General features: G+C 32.7%; 1 protein-coding gene across 15 annotated transcripts in view; it reads right to left on the minus strand.

Moving 5' to 3' along the window:
• Positions 1-13584, minus strand: part of MIPOL1 (mirror-image polydactyly 1) — a 336357-nt gene that overhangs the window by 110417 nt on the left and 212356 nt on the right. The gene's annotated exons all lie outside the window — the stretch shown is intronic.

Here is a 13584-nt window from a genome sequence, read left to right on the forward strand (position 1 = left end):
ACTGTATTTCTATTTAAGGTTCATCTCAGAGACTATTTTATGACAGTTCCATGATTCCATATTATACAAAAATTCATATGATAGTCTTCTGAATGGGTGCCAATACACCTCTTTTATGTGATACCAAACTCTAGTTTCAGTTCATAGTGGGTCAAATTTTAAATAGGCATAGTATATTTATTTTAGTTTTTACCTTTTACCAGCTGTGAGGAATATGAAAGAAGCTAAGAATTAGTGTTAATATACAGATCAAGAACAATGAGAGAAGTAGTAGATAATGCAGGAATTAATAGTATAATACATAGTATAAGAAACTGGCATAGAATTATTAAGTAAAATACTTTTGAAAAAAAAGTACTGTATAGCTAGTCACAGGAAAAAAGTTTAGAATTATACATTCCAAAATATCATGAAAATAGTAGTGGAACTAAAGCTCACTTCTATTTTTGTAATTTTGCATTTTCTACTATAAATATTATAAATAAATTTTGCTTGGATGACTAAAACGTTATAAAATACTTTCTTTGCACAAAATAGATAGCATGCAACACTTATTGCTTTTTTCTTTCATAGGTTGACTTACAATCTGTTTCTAATTTCACAAAATTATTGATGAATATCATATAATAGCCTATAAAAAGGAACAGGTGAAGACTGAAGTGAATGATGTATGTTCTAAAAAATTAGACATTCTCTCTCTATATATATATGTATACACACACACACATACATACACACATATTATAAGTATAAAAAATGGTAACTTGAAAAGTTCATTCAATGCTAACTACCTCATGAGATGAAGATGCAATTAGCAAAATTCTCACTGTGGAAACTCTACAGAACAAAGAAACCAGTTTTTCAACAAATAAATTGTAACAAAAAAAATAAAGGTGTAGTGGAAACATACAGATTAAAAAATATGTATCAACCAACTGCAATGTGTAGACCTTATTTAAATCATTAAAACAAATAAATTAATAAGACATTACAACATAATGAGACAACTGAAAGTTTGAACTGTGGATATTTGAGGATATTAAGAAATTACTGTTAAATTGTTACTAAGTGTTTTGATGGATTATAGTTATTTTTTAGAGATACATACTGTAATATTTATAGATGAAATTAAATGGTATATGAGATTTACTTTAAAATAATGCCAGAGAGTGTGCGCATGTGCATGAAGGTGTGGATGGAACCAGGCTGACCAGGAGTTGATAGTTCTGGAGGCAAGTGATGGGAATATGTGAAATTCATTCTTTCTTCTTTATATATATTCAAAATTTAAAAATTCATTTAAGCTTTCAAAATGCTTTAAACTTTATGTAAATTAGAAAGTATATTTCTTTTGAGTATAAATTTTATTTTTAATGTTTTTAAGAAAAAGTTCCAGATTCCCAAGGCTCTGTTTCCCTAGGGAATACAGAATCAAAACTGAATGCAAGCAAGTTGCAGGGAAAAGTATATAGTAAAATCCCATGTATGTGAAATACCAAATTTATGTATTTTATGTGTATATACATGCCTAGGAAAAGGTAGAAGAATAAATTTTAAAATGCTAAAAAACAAACAAACAAACCAACAACTGGATGCACGTTAGCATTCAAATTTCTGCAACTTTCTCTCAATTCCATAGCGTAACACAGTATGTTCATTACAACTTCTTCATTTTTGCTTTTATTGTTCTAGGCTAGAATGCCCTTCTTCCTCCTCCTCTCTTTCTTTCAGAATCCTGTTTGTTCATACCTCAGTTCCCAAGCATTCCATAAAACTCTGTTTATTTCAGTCTGCAATAATTTCTCCCTTCTGTAACTTTCTATGGCAATGCCAAATTATTTTATTTAACAGCATATAATCTTATATGCTCATTTTGAGCATACTTTTTCTTTCTTTCTACTTAATTATAATTTATTTGAGGGTAATAATTGCACCTTACCCTTTGTTACTCTATTTTCTATAAAAGACTATACAATTCTTTGCATAGAGTAGGCTCTTAATAAATTCGTATAGTACTGAAAATGGCTATTTGGTTAATGATTAGTTCTAAACATAGTTAATGTTATGTTAGTGATTGTGCTACGGCACTGATAAAATAACAATACCACAACATACAAATAAAAATAAATGATTGTGGGGATAAAATTACTTTCAAGCATAGTATTTACCTTTGTTGTCTGACATATGATACAATGCTAGAGCTTAAAGGTTCTTAAAAAAAAATTCAGAGGTAGTCTATAAATTCAGACACTGACTGCGGTTGTAATTCATATAGTTTGGCTGAACACAGACAAAGACTGTTGAACTCCAAAGCAGGTCAGGTTCTTTTATCATTTTAATATGTCTTTAACATGGTCTCAGAGGTGTGTTTTATGTGATAAACATATCAAGCATATCCAAATCAGGAAAATAATGCTGAAGTACCAGTTTTGCCTTAGCATTATTTATGAGAGAGGCAGGGGTCGGGGAAGCTGTCTAGCAGATAGAGTAAAAGGCCCAAGTATAAGACAGGTTAGGTAATATTTATACTTCTGTTACTGGCCCTGATGTGACCTAGAGCATGTTAGTTTATAGCTCTGTGTTTCAGTTTCCTCATCTGTGAAAAGGGATAATACCTCACAAGGATGTTGAAGAAGATAATGTTTGTACTGAACTACAAGATACAAGATAGAAAGAATAAGGAACATAACTTTAAAATTACATCCTTATTATTTTCTGGGGTAGACTTTAAAACAAAAAACATGGTATATTTTGAATGTGTACTCTATGAAAAATATATTTTTCATAGAGTAGAAAAAATTGAAGAATTATTAAATTTCTAATTCTCAATAGATTTCTGAACATTAAAATTTTCCTCTGTGAAAAACAACACCTGAAAATAAACTGTTAATCAAAAAGGGCCAAATCTAAGTTGAAGCACATCACTTTGACTAAATATTTTTCTAAGTGTCCCGTAACAAGAAAAAATATTAACCCTCTAATTCCAGTGAGAACTTGTTCCCAAAGAAAAATCAAACGATTCTGTATTGCAGTCACAATATTGTATTTTGAGCCAAAAACACTAAAAACATTTGAAATACATTAATAGAATCTCAAAGAAAAGCGAATGATAGATCAGTATAAACTCAGCATAGGTATTATAACAACAATGGTTCACACTTATTAAATACCTAAATCTGTACTCCGGTACGGTACAAATCATTTGACACACATTATTTCATTTGATTTTTCTCAAAAATAATATGATGCAGATATTAGTACAATTCCAATTTTACAGGTCAGGAAATTGAGGCTTAGAGAGGTTAATTACCTATCAAAGGTCACCTCAGCTAGGAAGTCAGAATCTACACCATCTGTCTTACTACAGCGTTAGCTAGGAATTAAAACACTATGTTGTACCAACAGAATCACTGCAAAACAAAAATTTTTACTAATAAAAAGATAAAGACCCAATTAAGTCAGATTTAGAAATAAGTGAAGTTTTCTTTATATAAATTATAACTTAAGTCTGTTTATGTCACCTTTTAATCATGTTACTAATTATAAACCAAAAACAAATATCGATTAAAAATCAAGTCAGAGAATAACACTTGACTTCTTGGTTTCACTTAGTTTTCAGGTGATAGAAGTTTTCAGGTGACAGAGTACAATAAGTGGATGAGTGATTATTTCAATTTTGAATCATATACAACAAAACAAAACAAATAAACAAAGAACAAATGAAACCAAACTAGAGTTAGAAAACGTATACATCTCAGTTATGAGCCAACAGTGTGTCCAACTTTCCAGATCAAAATCTCAATTCTCACATCTTTTCATATAATTGATGTTTTAGAAAATTTTTATGTTTTACAGTTCAGATCAGTTAACCAAGCTTGACAAGACAACTAAACTTTCTACGGATTAAAGCAAATTAAAATATTTATCAGCTCAGTAAAGTTTAATAAAACTAAACTAAAAGAATACCTAGGCTTTTGAATTTCTTCATTGTTTCATGAAATAACAGAATATTGTTTATTTCTGATCTAATCTGAACCAGTTATTTGGGGAAATACTGGAACTACAATAGTAGAATACTGACAATCACAAAACCCTTAAAAAACCCAACGGGAACAAGATATACTGCATAACAACATTTAAAACTTAACTAAAGAAAACAGTAAATTAAACCCTAATAAATTCTGAAGTTTCATAAATACCTGAGGTCTGAAATAGCACGGGGAAAAAATATTTTAATATTGACCTGAGTTCATAAAACACATTTTTGTTTGGAAATACAAGAAAAACATTCAATTAAGTCTTTTTTGACCTTTGCAAACTTTTGGAACATCACCTTAAACTTCAGAGAACAACTACTTCATGATTTAAAGAGTGAAGACTCTAACTACTTCACAGATAATTGAGACTGGAATATTTACACATTTAAATGCTCAACTGCAGGTAAACATTTGTCCTTTTGCGAGAGGCCCAGGTGGAAGGGCCCCACGGCAAAAAGACAATGTTAAGTCCCGGATATCTGACCGTACTGCCAGTGCCACCCAGTCTTAAAAATATTGCTGGATCATAATTATCATCCTCAGTCAATATTTACTAAGCTCTTTATGACAGCAGTGGCATTAGAAAGTTTATAAAAATCAAGAGTAGCTCAAAGATTTCAGTTTATTGTATCTTGGTCTGTAAGTTAACTTTGATTTTTATTTTTTTTTTTTGCAATTAATGAATCAATGTTTCTGAACAAAGGTCTTTATTATTAGCTATTATTTCCATTTATTTTAAATATTTTAAACTAGTTTAGATTCAATAAAACTTTAATACATTTAATAATGTATATACATCATATGCAGAAAGAGAAAACATTTATAATGCAAACATGCTAAATAAATCTAATTGTACTGAGTGAAGTCTCTTGAAATATGAAGGAATTTTCTCCTTTCATTGTCACTTCTGGCCATAACTAATGTTCATAGGATTGAAGTTTTGTTTTGTTTTGTTTTGTTTTCATACTATGTCATAATATTGACATTCAGTCCAGTAGGGATTGAAGTTTTTAAAAAGGCACCCTTTTCCTCACTAACCTGTCATGGGCCCCCACTTCTACCAAGTGGCAGAAGAATGTTATGATTAACACTTCTTTTAAAGTTTCTAATATTTTTCTTAACATTTTATTTTTTAAAGTGCTTGAATTTCTGAAATGTAAAGTACTTTGAAAAGTAGTTTAAAATATTGGTCAAACTTAAAACATAAATGAGGTTATCATTTATAGGCATCTATTTCATAAGGTAAGTGAATCTACTTTGGATTATCATTCCCTTATATATCTGATTGTGTTGTAAAGCACAACACTAATAAAATATATTAAAGAGATGAACTTCACTGATATAAATATATTATACACACACATATGTAGACATTACAGACCTATTTTTCATAGAAGCTTATTTTCTTCTAGGCATCAAATTTAATTTGTGCAGGTTATTATGAATAAAGGCATTAAAACTTGCAAACTCATTTTTATATAAAAGTAATGTATACACATAAAAAATTCAAACACTTGATTAGGTTATGAACGCAAGTTAAAATTTCCTCTCCTCTCATTCACCACGCATATAATAAACCTAACTTCTAGACATAGTTCCACTTCCCAGAACACCTGCTGTTGAGTTTCTGATGTATCAGAAAAAATTTTATTGACCATTAAGGATGCACCAAGCACGGATTCAGGTATAAGATGCAAAGGTAAATAAACAAAATCCTGGTCCTTGCAGAATTTAATTTCTTGAGGACAATCCACAAATACAGTATAGTGTCCTGTAGGCTTATTTCCATTATTAATGAATTATTAATTTCCATTATTAAGAAAAATAAAGGAGAGTAACAAATAGAGTGATGCAGTGAGGAGGTAGGTTATTTTAGACAGTGTGGTCAGGGACATTTAAGCAGAAAGTGGAGCAAAGTGAGAAGATGACTTGTGACACTGGGGAGGTGGGTGGGAGGTAGATCACTCCAAGCAGAGAAAAAAAAGTCAAGGCCCTGTGATGGGAGCATTCTTAGAATGTCTGAGATAATAAGGGAGCTGGTGTGGCTGGAGTGAAGCAAGAGTAGACACATGTTAAGAAATGAGGTTAGAGAGGTAGCCAGGGGCCAGTGCATAGTTATATGTGTACAAATACTTCTTTTATAATTAAATAAGAACACAACATACATCAGGGGGTCACAAATGTAAACGCTTATATGATTAAGGCAGTTGATGTTAAATGCATGAAGTAGGCAGGATGGAAAATGTGGTAAAATGGTAAATGCATGCCCCTTTTAGAGAAGGTAGCTTCTACGAAGCCTCAGCTAATTGCTGAAATACACAGGTGTGATGGTTAATTTTATGTGTCAACAATGGCTAGGCTATGGTGTCTACATGTTTGTTCAAACACCAGTCTAGATGTGGCTGCAAATGTATTTTTTAGATATGATTAATATTTAGATCAGTAGGCTTTGAGGAAAGCAGATTACTGTCCATAATATGGATGGGCCTCATCCGATCAGTTGAAGGCTTTAAGAGAAAGACTGAGATCTCCCGAGGAAGAAGGAATTCTGCATCTTGGAACTCCCAACTGCAACATCAGCTCTTTCCTGGTTATCCAGCCTGCTGGCTTGTCCTGCAGATTTTAGACTTACCAGCCCTCACAAATGTATGAGTCAATTCCTTAAACTAAATCTCTCTCCCTGTATATACACAGTCTATTGGTTCTGTTTCTCTGGAGAACCCTAATACACATGCCATGCTAAGGGTCCCCACAGTGGGCAGATCTTCCAGTGTTTTTTTTTTTCACTATAAGAAACAATATTGCAAATGAACATGGGATAATGATACTGTTTCCTAAGCATTTTTTTTAATCCTAAATTTCAAGAAAGGTAAAATCCAAACAAATGTTTCTGATAATGATTTTCAAATCTGAACACTGTTGGCCTGAAAAAAAAAAAGAAACTTTGTTGGCAGATGATACTTTCTTTATCATATGGAGACCTCATCTTGCCCCACACCCCTGCAACTGACTAATTGAAATGGCGAAGTAAGTCCATGTCATCTCCAATCATTTACTCATCATTGTTCTTATTATGTGTATTACACAGACTACCACTCTGCAGAAGAAACTTTTAATCTGAAGAAACTTTCAATCTAGTGTTAAATTTGATTATTTATTCACTTGTTTGGCAAATATTTACTGAAGGCCTATTATATATAAAGAATAGAAGCCCTAGCAGGGAAATACTCATACAACTATTACATAGGTAAGCATGAGGTATGTATTGTGAGAGAGCACTGTGAATAATTATGGTAGTTAATTTTAGGTAGAATGAGATCACTTCTGGTTGAGAAGATCAGAAAAAGATTACCAGAATAGTTAGTACTTATTGTGTTCTAAAGGCTCAATAAGAATCTGATAGGTTAGAGATGGAGTATTCCAGGGGGAATAAGGTGACATAAAAGAAAGCACTGAAGTGGGAAATTTGGGGGGGGCGCGGTGTGTGTCTAGGAAAGAGCGAACAACTCATTTTGAGAGTGCAAGTAATAGTTGATTTAGTATAACGAATATTTGTTGAGTGCCCACTATGTGTAAGGCAGTGTACTAGCATCAGTGACACAAATATGAATGAAACCAGAAGGTAAAAAGATGATTAGTGGAATACTAAATCAGAAAAAGAGGTGGCAAAAAAAAAAAAAAAAAAAAGAGGTTAGCGGCAATATCTAGGGTTCATGAGTGTTAGGTTAAAGAGTTTGGAATTTATTGTATAGGTAATGTGGTATTACTAAATACTGTTGATGGCCGATTGAGAGGTTGAGAATAACGTTTCAGGCATCTTAAGAGGAGTAAGGAATGGAGACAAGTAGATGAAGTAGCTAGAAAAGCCTGGGCATGAAAATGTACAAGTCTGGTCTAAGGCAGGAACTTTGCAAAAGAAGGAGACATTGCAAGGAAAAATCTAGCAAAATTTGGTTACTAATTAAATTTGTAAAAAGGAACAAATCAAAGATTACCTATGTAGAAGGCAACAGGCATCTGTGGAACTATAATAATAGTGCCAAGAACAAGGGAAACACTTTACTTTTTTGTTTAACAAAATATAAAACTAAATTTTTCTCAAGCTGATAAAAATAATGTCAATAGATGGCAAACTCCAGGATCTATAATTGGCAAGCCCATTCTAACTTTGGACCTTTTGCTAACCACAATGATTAAATGGCAAAATATTTTGTTAAATGTTTTTAAAAGAGAAAGCTGGGTCATTTTATACAATAAAAAAGAGCACTTGAGAGCTATACATGTTGAATTTTAGTCTTATTCTTATAACTTACTGTTAAAATAAGGCATAGAAAATAGTGAAACTCAGTAATGCAAAAAAAAATGTCCTTCTGGATACAAAGTCATAGAAGACATAAAATATTTTGTTAGAAATAGCCTCTGTAGTAATTTAATTGTTGTCTTATATGTCAATAAAGCAAAAACTTTTAGAGTATTTTGATCAATGATACTATTAATATATTTCCTTTGCACAGTACTTTACAGTTTTCAAAAAACATTCAACTAAATCATATCCCTGATTTTCATAATAAGCAGCTCAGATATTATTTGTTCACAGGTGAAGTAATTGACATACAGGTGCAACTCATTGGTATAAGAAGATAGTTCTTGATTCTAAACATCACTAAACAAAAAACTTAATCTGCCTCATATAAAAGGGTTATAAATTTCACAGAATGTTAGAACCAGAGAAAGCCTCAAGTCCAAGTTAAAGAAATTGAAACCTAGAAAGCTTGCAGCTTGCCTACATTAAAAAAAAATCTGATCAATGGGAAAGATGGAAGAATTCAGGTACTCTTTTGTTCTTTTTATTACTGCTTTGACAGCATGGTACCTTGACACAGCTCCACGATAGTCCCTATAGAAAATATATATATGACAAAATGTTTATGTCTTTGGGCAGTCCAGTTAGCACAACTGATTAGAACATAGAACTAAGAGGTCAGGATCGAGTGTTCAACCCCTCTTGATGAGGGATTTGCATTGAGAAAAATGTTGCTTCATGGCTAGAGTTGCATGCTATCATCACTGCTGATTGTCTTATTGATGCATAGTTCTGACTAAAAGAACACATAGTTGAATGAAAAACTATCACCGTCACACACACAAAAACAAACCCAACCAGTTCCTAGTGACAGTCAGTAATATTTCTGATTGCTAAGGATAACATATATACAGACAAAAAAATGGACATAAGAAGTAAAAAAGACCCACACTAAATAAAATTTATAAAAAGAATGTAGAAAATAAGCACTTCATCCTCTTTTTGAGTATATTTTACATGGCTTCTATCTTTATGGCTTCTGTGACTCTGAAATGTAGTATATCATGAACCCAGTAAGTAGGATTTATTTTTAGTCCTGTATTCACTATGCCAAACACTTAACTATTCTATTTAATTATTTAAAAAAATACTATTACAATTATAGGAAACGTATCACCTTAAAATATGAAGCACACTATTCAATATTTTTGGTCTAGAATGCGAAATTTACCATGTTCTGAAAGGCATCACAACTTCTCACTTGGAATTACACAAAACATAAAAAAAATTTAAAATATAATCTGCTACTATTACAAATATATTAAATCCTAGTCTACTGGCACCAAACAACAGGATCTAATTCTTATCTACACAGTTGAATTTATACTTTCTGTAAGCAAAAGGAAATATAAGGAAGCACTATAAAATCAGCAAACATTGAAACTTAGGCTTTCTCTCGATTAGAAAAGAGTTTGTTATTATTATGCCTCCTGAGCTTAGGAATGCAGCACTACAGGTTTAAAGAACAGGAAAAGATCATTACTAAATACAAATCTAACTCTTAAAAGTTTAAGATTCTTCCCTGATGAAACTGTTTAGACTAATGAAGCTGTTGCAAATGAATTCAGCATTCGGCACAAAGGAGGTACTAAGATTTTAGTAATATGTAAAATTTATTTTAAAGCTTCACTTTGCTATTCCTCTCCTGCTATCCTTTCTGCTTTAATGTGAAAGAGCCATCAGTTATAATGGTAAGTTTAGTATCCCTACCCATTCACCTCACTTGCCTCTGTCTCTAAGTGTGCCAAAGGACACAAAAGGCCAACATTTCCTTTTCTTAGTATTCAAAGTCTTCTAAAACTCAAAGGAAACAAACAGAATAGAGAAACCTCGTAATATCAATATATACTTCCATATTCCTTATTTCCATTCAGGGAAATGGAATGCTTATAATAACAGTAGCTCTTAGCATAACCCAGCAAAAGAAAATGATTTTTGGAAAAAAATTTAAAAAGAATAAGGTCAGTATCACTAATTGATAGAAGTAAAGGCAAATAAAATAAAATAGAATAAAAGTCATCAGCATATTTTAATCTGCTCCTAACACTAATAACTGATCACATATCCTCTTCTGCTTTGGCTGCTGGAAAGTCTGAAAGCCAGACTTATTCTTAAGGCTTATTCTTTCCCTGTTTCATGGTATACATGCAAGCTGACTTACTCCTGGCTCTAGCTTACTGTCCTATTCCTAGATTTTTCTCAGTGTATTTTTTCTTAATCATTGATGAACAACTTTCTTTGACATGACAAAATACACGTTATGTATGTATATGTACATATATATTTGCATGTAAAACTGATTTGAATAACTGAAAGTGTATTTTTTCTTAAACTTTATTTAAAAAATCCATTATCTATGATGACATACATACAAACATGCAAACACACATGAAAATTACATAATTAGTCTTGCTTTTCTTCACAATAAATATGGAACTTTTCCCTTGTCCTCTATAACAGAGGAAACTTTGAAGAAACAAAGGTAATATCTCTATGAATTTGTTGTGTTTCACGTATGGATTTGTAACCACCATCTATTCAGGTGTGTAAGAAATACTGTTTACTTTCACTTAAAGCAGAATCTGAGATTCCAGGAAATTTAAGCTTTGTTGTTTTGGGTAATTGTCTCTCCCTTCCTAGGATTCTACATCCCAGGGATCTTACTCCTGTTCCATTTAAAATAAATTTCTGTATATCCTCACAGAATGTTCTCTATACCTTAAAAAAAAAAGGAACTATTAACTGTGAGCTTAAATTTATTAACATTCACAGCTATTCTTATCTCCTTCGCTCCTGTCTATAAGCACAAGGTGACCATCTTCCTGTTCAAGGCAAACCCTTCTGCAGATTCTCAATTGCATCTCTTTCTAAATTTGGGGGAATTCTGTTCTCTCTGTTGGCTCCTTCCTATGAGCCATGAACATGCTCAAGTGTCTGCCATTTTTCAAAATCAAAAAACAAAATCCTTAACCCACATTCCTTTCTTCTCAACTATCATTAACATCTTTCTTATTCAAGTTTATTCAAGGATCACTTTATAGTCCAAATTGCTATGCTTCTTTCCCTCAAATCACTCTTGAACTTACAAAAAACTGGCTTCTATACCTAATACTGTATTAAAACTACTCTTGTAGAGGTCACTAATGACCACCTAATTTCAAACAAAAAGGATACTTTTTGCCCTCATCTTACTTAACCATTCAGAAACATCTGACTTTTAAAAAAAAAATCTCCATCCTTGGCTTCAGGGATATCATAGTTTTTGATTCTACTCTTACCTCACTGACTTCTTGTTGTAAAAATAAGTTTATCTTAACATTAGTTGAGCACTAACAACAAGCCAAATACTGTGCTAAGAGCTGTATATACTTAAAATAACTCTGTAAGATAGGTACTATAATTCTCATTTTACAAAAAAGAAATGGTCTTGGAGAGGTTCATTTATATAAGGTCACGCAAGGCAGGGCTGTCAACTGCAAATCCCTGTAGCTTAACGACATCATTAGCAGATTTTTTTTAAAAAAGTAGCAGTGAGAGGGGTCCTTGTGAAGCTTATCTTTGAGCCAATAATTGTTAACTCTTTATTTAGAAGAGGTTATTTAGCTGTTAGATTCATGTAGTTTAAAAAAAGTCTTTGAAAGATAACTGTTTAAGCTTCATAATTTTCAAAAATCTTTCAATAATCTTCCGCAATTCAGCAAAGAGGAGCATCAAGAATTGTTATCAAGGTTTGTTTTTCAGTAAGTAATGTCAATTCTTGCAAGGTTATCGCATTGCTCTCAGCATTCTCAGACACTGTCACTTTAACAACAGAGTACCTGCTGTCCTATCTCACGAGGACGGCAGGAGAGGTTTCCATAAAAACTCTCCCTATCAATGGGGTGAAACTACTACATACCATACTGCAATGTCCAAGGTCTGGGCACAAATCACACATTATTCATAAGTCTTAATAAAGGGTTTAATAAATGCTTCTATTATACTACCAAGAAGCAACCCTAATTTAATGCAGCTAACTGAAGTGTGAATGTAAAATGGCAGCCTTCAAACTTGGCTGCACATGGGAATTTCTAAGGAGCCTGAAACACACTGATAGCTGAGTCTTACCCCAAGAGATTCTGAAGTAATCGGCCTGGGATGGGATGGGGATCAGGATTTTTTAGAGGCTCCTCAAGTGATTCTAATGCACAGTTACAGTTGAGAATTCACTGGTGTAAAATACAGAGGAAAGACTGTTACATTTACTCTCTTAAAAAAAAAAAAATGGATGGGATGTCTTCAATGGCTATCAGGGTTCTGCTTACCTATGTGCCTACTGATTCTAACTGCAAGCAAATGATTCCCCACAGGCAGTCATCAAACAAACATACTTGGTATTCGATAACCATATTAGTTTCCTAGGGCTGCTGTGACAAAGTACCCAAACTAGGGGGCTTAAAACAAGAGAAATTTATTGTCTCACAGTTCCGGAGGCTACAAGTCCAAAATAAAGGTTTCTGCTGGGTTGTGTCCTCTTTGACAGCTGTAAGGGAGAATCCTTCCATGCCTCTTCTAGCTTTTGGTGTTTGCTGCCAATCCTTGGTATTCATGTGCTTGTAGATGCATCACTCCAGGCACAAGGCTGTCTTTACCCTGGGTCTTCATATAGTCTTCCCTCATGCTTGTGGCTCTGTGTCCAAATTTCTACTTTCTATAAAAACTTCAGTCATACTGGGTTAAAGCCCATGCTAATGACCTCATTTTAACTTAATTAGCTTTGTAAAGACCCTATTTCCAAATAAGATCACATTCTGAGGTACTAGGGGTTAAGACTTCAATATATTTTTTTGAGGGACCCAATTTAACCCATGACAATAACCAATTACTGTATATGTCAATAACATTGCTCCAAAACATGGGTTCTTCACATGAGGGTGGGGAAAATTTTTCATCTTTATTTTTCACTCTCATGTAAATACAGTATTTCCTACAATTATGAACACAGGCAACAAACTATAGTACTATTATTAGTGGCTCTTGAGAGTTTGCGCCATAGAAACCACTGGTATTTTCATGTCCCATTTCAGTGTTTGCAGTTATCCTCAAAATACCATTTACAGTCATCACTACTTTGAAATTACAGTTTTTAATAGACTTGCTGTTAGATCTAGTTATTTAATTATTAATATATTATAATGTATTAAT

This window comes from Balaenoptera physalus (assembly GCF_965194825.1).
Source record: "Balaenoptera physalus genome assembly, chromosome: 2".
Taxonomy (NCBI): Eukaryota; Metazoa; Chordata; class Mammalia; order Artiodactyla; family Balaenopteridae; genus Balaenoptera; species Balaenoptera physalus.